A 14,136-nucleotide genomic window follows, 5' to 3' on the forward strand; every position below is an offset into this window, starting at 1 on the left:
TTGAGAGGGGAAATATTAGAGTAATATCACATCGAGTGACACAGAAGCCACAATGAGCTCAGAATCGTAATCAATGGTGCCCAGAGTGATGCGTCGAGCTCCTGTCAAGCTGACAAAGAGACAGGCTGTCAGGTCAGGGCTAAATTTACTCTCGAACTGGTCTCTGGTGTTTCCTCAGGCCTGTCATAGCTGCCCTCAGGTTTGCCGATAAAGAAGGCCGGATACTCAAGTGTCTTAACAAGTTTGACAAAGCATAGGAACTGTAGGTTGGAGCGTTTGTGTTTGTGTGTGTGTGGACAACGCTGGTGCAGTGTCCCTGAGCTCAAGAGAAGAATGATACAGGAAATCTGCTCGCTCCAGATGTACTGCAAGAGCGTGGAAAGCCATTTGTCCTTTCATACATACATGCACAAGGATCACATGTTCTAAAGGTCAGCTGAGACCGTGACCACCTGTGATCAATACGAACACTTGATCGTCTCCAGATTTAGGAGGCTTTGCTGCAATGATATGCAGATGATGCAAGCTTGCAATATAGCAAGCAGGGGTGTTGCAACCATAAGCACACAAACACACACCTTAGGAAACTATGTTATTAACTTTAAAAGCAAATTGTTTATATTATTAAAGCGGTTTTTATTGGCTATAGTGAAAAATGGGTCAAGAAAAATGACAACTTTAAGCAGAAGCTCATGTGTGAGCGTAAGTGAATATAGACCACTTAACAAGATGCAAACACCGGTCCAGAAGTACTTCGGTTTCATTTTTTATGTTATTATTCATTTTAAATATCATATTTATAGTTGCATGTAAACAAAATATTTGTTGTGTACATTTTGATTCGATTGGAAATGTTCAGTTGGTTGTATTTTGTTCAAATGTTTGTGTAGTGTTAAAAATCTGAAACAGGAAGTTCATCTGGACCCCCTTTGTTTACGTCTTCAAAAGTGGTCTATAGCGACAGCCCACTTGCTTCATTTTCAACAAATCAGCCCAACTACCACCCAAAAATGATGTCACCTAAATAACATTCATAAGCCAGGCTAATTGTGTTATACGCACACATGCAAGCACGCACGCACGCAAGCAAACACACACACACACACACACGCACGCACACACACACACACACAAATGAGCACACACAAAAACACACACACACTTTTTTAGGTCATTCCTATGCACCAGTAAAACCTTACAGTTCACAAGTTCATTAAAGCAACACACCCAGTGTCCATGTACGACCCACGGGTAAGGCAACAGAAGACATGCAAAACCTGAGCGTGCTCTGGCCCCCGTGCTGAACCCTCTTAATCGGCGCTCAGGAAACAGCAAAACTAATCTGCAGGGGAAGCAGCGAGGTGAAGTCTGGTGGGCTGGAGAGGGAAGTGTGCAGGAAGTGACCAGCCTCTGATTACTGTACACACGGCTGTCACGGCCGTCATCACCTCCCCCGCTACACGCTGAGTGTGTGCGTGTGTGGTCACCTTTCCCCAATGCTTTCCCAAGTGTGTGTCTTTGCATAAAAATAATTTTTAGACACATTTACTGTCAGCACCTCCTTTGGTTTTCTTGAATTTGAGTGTGTGCTGAATAAGAAGCATTAGGCTCATTATCGTTTAGGCCATGACACTCACAAAAGTGCACTGCCATGAAAACTGTTTAACGAACTTGGAGTGGATTCTTTAAAATAATTGATCTTTTATCTGTTAATTCTGTATTTGTGTGTTAACTGTCAATATACAAAAGTGTTCTGTCCTGACATTATGCTTATAGGATAAGAACAGAAAAGACGACACAGCCTTGATGGAATGTCAGCTCTTTTGTAAAGTATACCAACTGCCACAACAAGACGAGGATGCATGTTTGATCCCACCCGCTGAAGCACTACAACGACAGAGAAAGTCAGACAGAATCTGACAATCTGAATCTAGAGACAGCGAGAAAGAGAGCGAGAGGACGTAGAGAGGATTAAGTTTACCTGTGAGGGGCCTGTCAGGTAGATTTAGCAGCAGGGATGATAAGCGAGGGAGTGCGTAGGAGGACGAAAGCGGGAATGAATAAGCGTTTCACAGCGCTGTCGGGCAGACAGAAGAACACGACACTATTTCTATCACAACATCAGGTTAGCTCAGACGGAGTGGAGTTCGAGTTAAACAGGATGTCATGTTATCAGGGGCTGCTGAAGGGAGTGAGTGAGAGCGAGAGGAGAGAGGAAAGATAGAATGTAGTTATGCATTTGAAACTGACCAGAGCTGCTGAAGTTGGCTTGGAGAACCATGGGAAGAGGTTAGGAGTGATAAGCTAATAACGTTCTTCAGTTTACAGCAACGCTTCTGATATACCCTCATAAAAAAGAGAACATTCTCCACTATAAAAACCAAAGAGCAGCTTAAATTATTATGTGTAAAGTTAGTAGTACCCCCAACTAAAAATGTCAAAATGTGATGCATCGCCGTGCGTACTGTAAACAGTGGCTCATATAGGTATTTTGTAGGGGTTTCCCTCGAAATCTTCCCCTTACCGGTCATTAATAAACTTTAAAGACCTCATTAAAGGTAATCTGGAGCTGTGTGGTTTATAATTTATGTGATGGATTTGGTGGTCATTAGTGTTCCTGTAAAAATTGATGTATTTGACACAACACAGATTCACACAATTCTTCAGTCCAACAAATAAAATATTTGCTTCAATAAAGCAATTAATACTTTAATAAATAAAACTTGACATAATAGGCAATTGCAAACATAAATTGTGATTCAAAGAAGACAAGGTAAACTAAAGCTACTGGCAGATTATTAAAGAAAATCTCAACAACCTTTTTGTAATAAGAAATTATTTTTAGGAAATAAAACAGCATTTGTTAAGCAGTGGGTTCTGGGGTCTTACATAAGTTCACTAAAATTCTCATGTTTTCACATAAACGTTATATCAGAAGCATTCTCTGCACATGCACTCTCATAACTAAACACTGATCTACAGTCTTAACGCACTTTCACTACTCCTATACATTCATCTATTGGCCGTTAAATACAGTTGCATGTTACCACAACAGGTTGTTGCAGGGCTGCAGTGCAACCCACACCCACAGCTTAAGTTTGTTTACATTATTATCTTAGGAGCACTTCATTACGCTAATAATGTATACAACAAAACTTGCAAAACTGAACAAAACAGCATTACCTGTATTTTAAAAGCTTCCAATGACCAGCCCTGTTATACTTCTCATCAGAGTGCTTGGTTAAAACAACATCCATTCCAAATGTGTGCAAAGGCACATAATGCATTTTGATTCAATTATGCAGTCAAAGGGGCAATAAACAATAGATCACAGGTGTTACAGTCATACAGAAAGCTGGGGCGATCTCGTGCGTTTATGATTAGCATAGGAAGGAATAACAGAAGAAAGGCGCTGCGTAGACCAATCGGCGTTTGAGACAAAGGTATCACGAGAGCAAGCTGGCTCCTTTTTATGCTTTCTAATCGCTCTTGTGGTGCTAATGGCTTCATGTCAGGTCGGACAATACTGCTTTATGAACGCATAAGTATACGGCGGAGCTGCGGTTTTCCGAACTGTTTAACTGGTTGTTTTGTTTGTTTTACTGCGGTTTAAGTTTTTTATTAACAAGTAACATCCTGGATTGCTGTGTGTTCCAGTAGGAAAGTAACTTAAGCCAGAAACGTTAACATTTGCAAGTGTAAAGAAAGGAAATGCTAAGTAGGTGTAGCTTTTTAACATCACAAAGCAAGCAAGATAAAATAAAATATATTTGTTTTTTTCTTGTTTTTTTATGTGTATCACTATTTACCTGCACCTTACCTTATCATTTTAAGTTGCATTGCATGAATAATTGTAAATCGGACACTTACTATTTAAATTATGACTTTTGTTTTCACTGAAAAATTATACTGATTTATTAAAACTTTAAAATGTAATAAAATTGTACTGTATTGTACTGTCTTACTTAAAAAAAACCTTTGAACAGGTATTTTTCAGGCTTGTGCTAATAAAATAGGTGATGCTGCTGATGATCAACAAAATTTGTGTGAGGGTTTGTTCCTTTGATTAAGAATCATTTTATTTGTTTGATTGATCATTTCTTTATTTAAATTTCACCTGAGGATGTAACTAATAAAAAAAGGTCTGAACTTTGGTCGTTGACAGTCTTGTCAATTCCTTAAGCTGACAAATACTCAACATTTAGGTATTTCATTTTTTTTTGTAAATTGTGGTCTTTCAGTGCCACCACAAATATGTAGCATTTGGACATTTCGGCTTGGAAGAGCATGGAGTGTGAGCACTCTCGGGCGAAGGATTATGGGTTTATTTCAGCACTCAAAAGAATCGGAGGGGTTCAGAATTTCACTGTCAAATTTCAAGCAATTTTCAACATTACAGCAAAGATGTTTGCTTAATGGATGTTTTTTTTTTGAGAGTACATGTCAGTCTGTATTTGTGTGTTATGTGCTATTTTAGCTTAAAACAAACCTCAAGACTGGGATGCCCTGGCAGGTCATGTTAATGCTGTCAGCTCTGCTTTGGTTTATGTGCATTTTCCTGGAAACCCCGCCTCCCTATCATCGCTTAAGATAGCCCTTCAAATGTCTTCTGTCCTCCTGCATTTTCCCGCATTTTTTTCACAGAGCAGATTACAAACTGTATTGTTTTATTATTTGATATCAGGGCCATAGATGTGCAATGCCTTTGAATAAAGAAGAAAAATCAACTATAAAAATGTTCAGTCATTTTGTCCTCTTGTCCTAAATTGTCCTACTGATATACACTGTACAAAGAGAACACATGTCCTAGTTATTTGAGGGGACAATACTTTTACATCATTTATTATTCTTCGCTAATTTCTAAATATGCAAAAACATTTTCAGAAATGTATTCTTAACAAACACCAATGAACAATCAAATGAAATTTATGAGATAAAATAAACCATGATTAAAACATGCTGCTAAGTATATGTTCACTGTTAGTCATAAAATCGCCAGTGATTTAATAATGTTACTTATCGATGCCTATTCTAAAGCAACCTTTATAGAATTGGCATGAGTAATGAGAATTAAGGCCTCACCAGAGTCAGACCTTCTCTGACTTTGGACTAACTGTATATTGCCGTATTAGAGTGTTCCCTCCTGATATAAGCCAAAGCAGCTAACCGGCACAACCTTTCCACAACCTCTATATGACTGTTAAATATCCCATGATATCAGAGTTCCTGGCTCGCTGGTGGGAAAGCTAAGCCAGAGTCACGTTACCAGTCATCCTGGGTCAGGTATTCAATTTGAACTGAAAACCCGACTGACCAAGCCAAAGTAAATGATGTTTTATTAACAAGGTTCGGGAGGAGCACGTGCAGATAATTATCTCGGCTGGCTTTCGATAAACAATCACAGCAATCACCCTAACAGCCTATAAGTAGTCAAGCCACCTCCTTTCTTTCGGACGTTTCGCAACATCCCTCCTCCACCCTGACTCCACACCAGAAGCCCGTTTTTATCTCAGCACCAGGGGGTATGATCCGGGTCCGGGCACACACCAAGCCCTTGCGACCGCCCCGCAGGGGCCCGTGCTTCAAACTCGTGCTCTGCCACAGCAGACACCAATTCTACAGAAGCCAGTATCACCGCAGCGCCCGCCTCCGCAGGGGCCTGTGCTTCCAACCGGTACTCTGCTGAAACAAATTCCACTTCTACAGAAGCTAGTATCGCCGCAGCGCAGGGGCCCAGTCCTCTTCTCCGAGGCTGCTGCAGCTTCTACTTTCTTCGCCTCCAGGAGCCCTAACCTCCACACCGCACTGCTGCTGCAGTGCTGCTCCCCAGGAGCCCTATCTATACTTCACACTACCGCAGTAGTGCCCACTCCACCAGAGCCTTATCTTCTATCCTCAGCGCAACAGACATGCTCGCTCCCATTAGAACCTGCAACGAAGGCCCCTCTCCAAGCAGGGCCAGCATCTCGCCAACTCAAGCCAGCCTTTTTGGTGGATACATTGCTCCAGCTGCTGTCCTGCATCTATTGCATTTTTGGGGGTATGATCCGGGTCCGGGCACACACCAAGCCCGGGGCCCTCTCCCCGGTCAAGCGGCATGTGCTCAGAGTTTGAGGAGGATTACCAAGCTCAGAGCCCTCACCCCGGGACAGCACACCAAACACTCATACTATCCGTCCCAGTTCATTAGCTGCAAGGCGAACTCGTGAAAGTAGAGCTGCAACAGACAACCGCCAGGTTGCCTTTATGGCTGATTTTCTGTATCCATATTACTTACCTGCTGTTCACCAGGGACCTATCCAAAATCCGGCCAAAGTGTTAAGGCTATTGTGTTAACTAACAGCTGGAACCCATGGCTACTTCTGTCAACAGGCCCAGCTACAAATGTGTTTGTGTCTGGGACCTCCTGGCCGTTTTCAAAAAGCAAAAACCGTAATGCTCATATTCAAGCGGGAGTCCTCTTCTGTTGACCCAGCTTGTGATATTACAGTAGTGAAATTTCACTCCGTGATGTGGCGCCATGGACCGGTATAGCTTGAGAGAGTTTTAGAAGCGTAGAATATTGGCATAATGCTACATGTCTGAATGATTGAACGCTTCGGTTACAGGTTTTTAATGATACATCATACATTGTTTGAAGTTATTTCTCTTAGAATGCAAGCCTCAGCCTTGACGTCAAGACAGAGAGTGCTGGACACGAAAAAGAAGCAAGTAATATGCAAATGAAAGTTATTGTCACTAAATGGGAAAGTTCTGACACTACGTTTCTGGACGCATTTGCAGTATGACTAAACACGTTTGTTGAACAAAAGCCACACTGAAAATTTTGTCAGATGATGAGGGCTTTGCCAGTCTTTCAGAGAACTAACTGCACACTGGATGTCTTTACTCAAATTGTTTATCTAGGAATCTAAGTTGGTCCTGGGCGCCGTATCAGGGTTGTGTTCTCGGCCTCCTGTTGTTCTTGGATTTTGTTCTGCCAAGATCTTTCTTTATTGCCACGCTTGTCATTTTCTTTGACTGTAATGGTAGACTGTGTGCACTAAAACTTTGTAAGAACATTGTATTGAAATCAATAGCACCACAAAGAAAGTGTGAATTCACAGTGATGATGTACTACTAGCAAGTGCCAACTTAACACTGTTATGAGTAAATATGAATGTGGAGGATGTACATAGTTTACTTTGAATACATGGCAAGGTGTGAGAAAATTGTCTAAACATGTGAAAAGCATAGAGTTAGCCAAATTAGTTTTAAACAGTTTTGAAAGGATAGTTCATACCAAAATAAAAAAAAATTGTCATCATTTATTCCCCGTTATGCCAGTCAAAAGAAACTTGAATCTCTCAAACTGTGTAACACAAAGGAAGCTATTCCGAGAAATGTCTTTGCGGTTTTGTGTCCATACAATGGAAGTCAACAGGGGCCAGTGTTGTTTGGTTGCCAACGTTCTTCAAAATATCATTTTTGTGTTTTGCAGAAGAGTGTGTTAATGAAGAATTGACTATTACTATACTATTAAACTATTACTTAAGAGTATTTTGGCGTTTAAGATTAAATACACAAATAAGAGATTAAACAAAAGACATAGACAGATGTGATTTTGTATATGCATTGTACTCCTTTGAACCTACCTTTGACTTCTCTGACATGGAAACATTACTGTCAGCATTCGTCTTGAAAAAGGGAAGTGGTTTATAAATGAAAATATAACAGTTTGCCCAGAACATTGTGAAGAAAATGTCACAATGGCATGACAACATGTCATAATTTTAGTTCTCAAAATAATTGCCATCCTTGTACAGATTTTTATGTTTGATTGACACGACACCCTCTTTAGGAGGGCAAGCTAATCTTTCTGCCGTTGCATTTATTTCAATTTTTTGTTTAAATTGTTGCTGAATTTGTTGTAGGCGTCTTTCATTTCTCCTAAAGAAGAAGTAAAAATGGAAGTCTATAGATTTTCGATATGCTGGCACAGTGGTGTGGGTGTAGAATGGGGGTGTTGGGAACAGCAGCTTGTCAAACGGTTATGGTTTTTGCTGGCGGTGGGAATCAAAAAAAGGAGTCTGGTGGGTCGGCTTGAAGGTGCCAGGTTGCTGGGACAACAAATCATAGATGAAGCGTCTGGTATGTCTGACTGGGAACTCATCACTCACGGCCAGAGCCTTTAGCGAGAGGAAACCGAGCCTTGCTTGAGTACACAGCTCCCTAACCTCCCACCGTAGTCTCTTGTTATAACAGACAATGTTGACAGAGCGTTCAGCCACAGTTTGGAAACACTACACCATGTATCTGCAGAAAAGGTAGAGGCTTTCAGTTATGACCAAATGTGTTTAGCTTGGGACAGAGCCCTGGGGTGGTGGGTTTCATGGCCGATGCGTTAAAGTAGAAAAAAAGCTCTCATATGAGAGACACTGTCACCACTGGTGGCTAATGTAGTTATACACGGTACACACGCCCATGGTGAAGAATCACAGTTTTGATTTAGTGCATCGGGACAGGAAGTACTGTGAAGGCATAAAGGATATTCTTTGAAGGGTAAGCTCAGAATCCAGGATTTATTTATATGGGTAGGAATTGTTTTGATAGGGAAGGTACAAACCACAAACCTGTTTTAATAGCTAAGCCATGAATGCATAATAAAGGCAAATATTACAAATCCAATGCAGCACTATTGAGGTCAAAACACGTTTCCATAATCTAAAAGGTAAATAATGTGTTTACACAACACCGTTCCTTTCTTGTCTGTTACATTTCCTGTCTAAAAACACAAGGATGGAATGTGAAACCACCCCCTGATTTACAGCGATGAAACACATCAAAAAGAAAACACTGACAGTAATAGTCGAGCCATTTCCCTTCACTCAGAGAAAGCATATTTTAAGTAACAATTATGGCTATGAAAACTCTACATGGAGGGAGGTGCCTTGACTGCACGCCAGGAGTGTCTTTTGTGTCTGGAAAGTCCACATCAGCCCAGGAGCCCGGGTGAACAGTCACCGAGTGGTCGGAAAGGGAAACTATTACTGTTGTTTTCTTTTGTGAGATGAAAGTAACAAAGAGGAAGCAGTTATCATAAATTCTTTGTTTCATAGGTGTTACTCCAGCACGTCAAATCAAAGGATCCTTTTAATCTTGCCAGCGGGAACTTTCATCCCTGTTTGAGATACATGTCGGGGAAGAGTGAAAAACAATCAATAATATCAAGAGAGGGAAAAAGAGGGAGTGCCTGATTAAACACGACCGGAAATAATAACTCTGTGTAATAAAACACACATGCTCGCGAGCAATGTTGGTCACAAAACGCTGGTACCGTCGTTGGCATTTTTTCATTTTGGGCGTCAAAAGAAGGTCGTGGGAAATAAACGCGCTAAACAAAATGTGGGTGTGTTGCGACTCCCACATTCTCAACTGTATGCCATTATTACGGCAGAAGTGACAAACTGGCTTGGTTTACCAGTCGGCTTTTTTGCCAGTCGGATAAAGACACAGAAGTTAAATTAGAAGAGCAACATATACAATGAATTTGTTTACGGGACTAATCGGTGCACGGAGGTCACGCAGAAATGCTAGACGTTGGCATTTATAGATATAAACACTCCTGTGGTTAACATCTGTTACATTCTGTGTAAGATTTTGACAGTTTTAAGTACACACAGTGATGAACTGGGATGTAAACTTTTAAAAATATATTAACGAAGGTTAAACATTCTCGTCCTCTTGCTTGGCCAAAACAGCATCTTTCTCTCAATCAAATAAGTCCAAACATTTTGTTCCAGATCATAAGCATGTGGCTCAGAGGCTATTGTGTCTTTAATAATAGTGTGTTAACATCATACACGTCATTAGTTTGCAGTTTTGTTTCTTGTTCATGCGATTAAAATCCCATTAACTTGAGAATGTGCTGTTGGACCGAATGCTACAAAGGAATCTCCAACTGCAGGACAGATGCTCCAACAGGGAATTTCCAAGGCAAAGCACTGAAATTAGATAATAAACTACTGAAATGAGAAGACAAACAAACTAACAAACATCCGGTTGTATGTATGTGCAGCCAGGGATTCGTTGTGTACAGTATATAGAGGTTTTACTATATCCTAAATGGCCTTCACGGTCAACCCTAAAGCATACAGACATATCACAGATTAATTTCATGTAGGATGGTGGAAAGTTTTTTTTAAATGTGGTGCTGTTCCTGTTTGTGTAAACCTGTTATGTACAGGTGTGAGCAGGACAATAATTTAAGTGTAGATGATTTTGTCCCATTGTAATGCTGGCTTTGGAATGGGGTTGTAATTGAAAGATATATACTGTGAACCCATTCTCATCAATTGCGAATAAATATCACGCTCTGTTACAATTTTGTACAGTTCAATTGTACGTGTGTGTGTGGAGTGTTTGTATCTGGGTATGTCTGTTTTCTGTGTTTTCACCTTTTTCTTGTTTTTACAGGTATAACTTTAATTGTTTTGCTTATAGTCAATATGTCTCATGTACAGCTGCTTTGTAACAATGAAAATGGTAAAAAGCGCTATATAAATAAAGTTGAGTTGAGTTGGGTGCATATGATACGGCAATTTTAGCGTGCGTGCATATTAAACTGCAATTTGTCTTATTAACCTGTACCCTAAACCTAATGTTGGCGTGTCTGCATATTATAACCTCTACCCAAACCCCAAACCTAACGGTATTATTTTAATTATTTCAGTGTTTTCTCTTCATGTACGTTTCAAAATGGCTGCTCTCCGCCGAGGTGCACGCAAACATTGGCGTTATCATATGCACGCACAATTGAACTTTGGCGTACATATTACACGATATTGCAACAGCATGTTATTTATACACAGATCGATGAGAGCGGGTAGATACTGGATATATGATACTGGGGTCAGTATTGGGTCCCTTACTCTTCAGCATATATATATACTAACTACTAAGATCTCTTAACCTTAAATATCATTTTTATGCTGATGACACACAGATTTATATTCATTCAAGACCAGTTCAAAATGTGGACGATTGGCAATCTATCTAACTGTGTCGCTGTGATCAAGATTTCATCATTTTCTGTCTCTAAATCCCCATCACTTTATCGATGGAGCTGCCTTGGAGTTTCAAACCAAACTAAAAAATATTGAGAGTCATTTTTGATGCTTTGCTGTCATTTGTGCCTTTCATTCAGAATACGGGAGAATACTGAGAGGTTGATAAATTCTTTGTTTTTTTTATTGACTATTGTAATGGCCGTCTTGCTGGAGTATCTAAAACCTCCATTAACAAACTACAATGTGTACAAAACTCAGCTGCTAGAATTCTGCCTGGGGCCAGGTCTGGTGATCATATTTCTCCTGTTTTGGAGTCTTTACACTGGCTCCCTGTCTACCGTATTGGTTTTAAAATCCTTATGTTAACATTTAAGGCTTTGCATGACCTGGCTCCTCAGTACCTGTTTAATCTGTTATTGCCTTACACACCATGTCGAAATCTGCGTTCTTCTCAGTGTGGGCTTTTAGTTGTTCTCAAGACACGGCTTTGCTCCATGGGTGACAGAGCATTCTCCTCATATGCTCCTAAGGCCTGGAACTCTCAGGGAGGCAAATTCACTAGCGAATTTTAAATCTCTTTTTAAAATGTTTTATTTTAGGATTGCTTTTACTTGAATGGATTATTTGTTTTTGCTGTGTTGTTTTACAAAGTGTTGTCATTGTGTTGTTTTACCTGATGTGATGTCTGCTGTGAAGTGCTTTGAGAAAGCAACTTTTAATGGCGCTATATAAAATAAATGTATTATGTATGTATATACAGTATCTCACAGAAGTGAGTACACCCCTCACATTTTAGTAAGTATTATATTTTATCTTTTCATGTGACAACACTGAAGAAATGACACTTTGCTACAATGTAAAGTAGTGAGTGTACAGCTTGTATAAGAGCGATAACACCAAATTGAACACGCCTGCTCCCCATTGACACCTGAGACCTTGTAACACTAACGAATCACATGACACCGGGGAGGGAAAATGGCTAATTGGGCTCAATTTGGACATTTTCACTTAGGGGTGTATATACTCACTTTTGTTGCCAGCGGTTTAGACATTAACGGCTGTGTGTTGAGTTATTTTGAGGGAACAGCAAATTTACACTGTTATATACAAGCTGTACAGTCACTACGTTACATGTTCAAGTGTAATTTCATAAAATATTTACAAAAATGTGAGGGGTGTACTCACTTCTGTGAGATACTGTATATATACTGTATATACATTTATTTTATATAGCGCACCATTTTTGTTTTAAATAGATGATGAGCACATTATTTAATTTAGCATCCCAGCCTGACACTGCAACTTTGGTTCAACCAATTGTGTACTTTTAGGGTAGGACTGCCCCTTCTGTTTGTTCCACAGAGGGAGCGTTTGGGTAACCTGTTTAAAAAAATATGTTGTCAAAAGGATGTTGCACCAGTGTTGACCACACAGAAACTGACGACATCAGGTTATTTTTCCCCAGGTGTGGTTTCCCAAAAGAGGAAATACTATGGTTAATGGTTACATTCAATGCCTAACCAGAATACATTTAACACAGAATAAATTCATAAACCAATTGCAACATGTAAAAAGTATACAATAATATAAAAAGTAAAAATTTAAAATTACAGTGATAAGAAACTCATTAAAATATAGAATGTAGTCATTGTGTACCCTGGTAGTTTCCCAGCCGTGGTTTTGTTCCACTGGTTGTTCTTTTGTCATGTCAGGACTTGATGTAATGTACCTTTTGTTGAATCCAGTTAAAGACTTTGTGGTCGTGTGAATTAAAAATGTTTGCCTGATTATAATTTCGGCATGGTTGTCATTTTGTGTGCAGTATGAAGTAATTTTGTCTTCTTTTGTTGGCCAGGTCTGTCTTTGTCTTCATATCTGAGGTTATGCAATATGAAAATATGCTAATGTTCTAGTAGACTTTTGTATTTACTAGTAAACTTTACTAAAATACACTATTTTTGTGTCTTAGTATAGTAAATATTAAAGTATACTATATTATCTGCTACAGTAGATGTTATCTAATTACTAATTAATAGAAACTGGCATAGAAACGGCATAGTACCGTATATGTTTATGGTATCGTGACAACCCTAACTTAGATTCATCTATACAGTAAGTAAGGGATAATGTACAGGCAGAAATAAGCCCCGACAGTGTGATCAGGACCGGACGCGAAGTGGAGGGTCTTGTATCACACTGAAGGGGCTTATTTAGCGATAACAGCCGGCTGCATGTACATTATCCCGCTTATACACGGCTACTTGCCAACGAGAAAAAAACTGGACATGAAATGTGAATTTGAAATATTTTTTAGCTCATTTTGACTGAATGCAGACCTTCCGCAAGGAAAAGCCGTTTGCTTTCGGTTTTAGGCTAAGAAACTATGTTCAAATGTCACAAACCCGCAATTTGGTTTAATCATTTGTAAATGTAATTTCATATATGTTATTCAAAGATATATTTATATTTAATTTGCCAGAAAAACCTGTCAAAATGATTTATTGTTATCTGGGAATAACGAACCTGCAAATGTCACGACTGGCCAATCAGAATCAAGCATTCCAACGAACCGTGTAATAATGCTAAATAAATGTACCTTAAGAAATATTCACTGGATTTGAAGTGTGATGACTGTTATTTTACCATTTTACAATAAATTATTTCCTTCCTAACGGGCCTGACCATCAACTGTACACTTTCTAACTCATATACCAAAAACACTGCCTGGAGCCATGATTCCAGGAGCTGTGACTTCATTGAGGTGTTAACAATATATTTGAACTCCTCACTGCTATACTAAATACGTTACTGTGTTCCTGTTCTCCACTTCAGTCACACCTTCTTTCACTTCATCTCTCCATCACGTCACCTCTCCATCCAAGCTTCAGCCCTCATCCAGCTCTTCTGCCATGCGGTCATGAAGTCATGAAGATACTGTTTCAGGGTTGATTAGTGAGTTTGATTCTGATGGCCCGCTTTAACAATTAAGCCCATCCCGTTTTCAAAATGTTGGGGTTGTGGCATGGCCTCAGTGATCTTTGATGAAGAGGTTAGTGGCCTAAAAGGACATCAGGTGGATGCCTGTGAG

This window comes from Triplophysa rosa, linkage group LG6 (genome assembly GCF_024868665.1).
Source record: "Triplophysa rosa linkage group LG6, Trosa_1v2, whole genome shotgun sequence".
In the NCBI taxonomy this organism is placed as follows: domain Eukaryota; kingdom Metazoa; phylum Chordata; class Actinopteri; order Cypriniformes; family Nemacheilidae; genus Triplophysa; species Triplophysa rosa.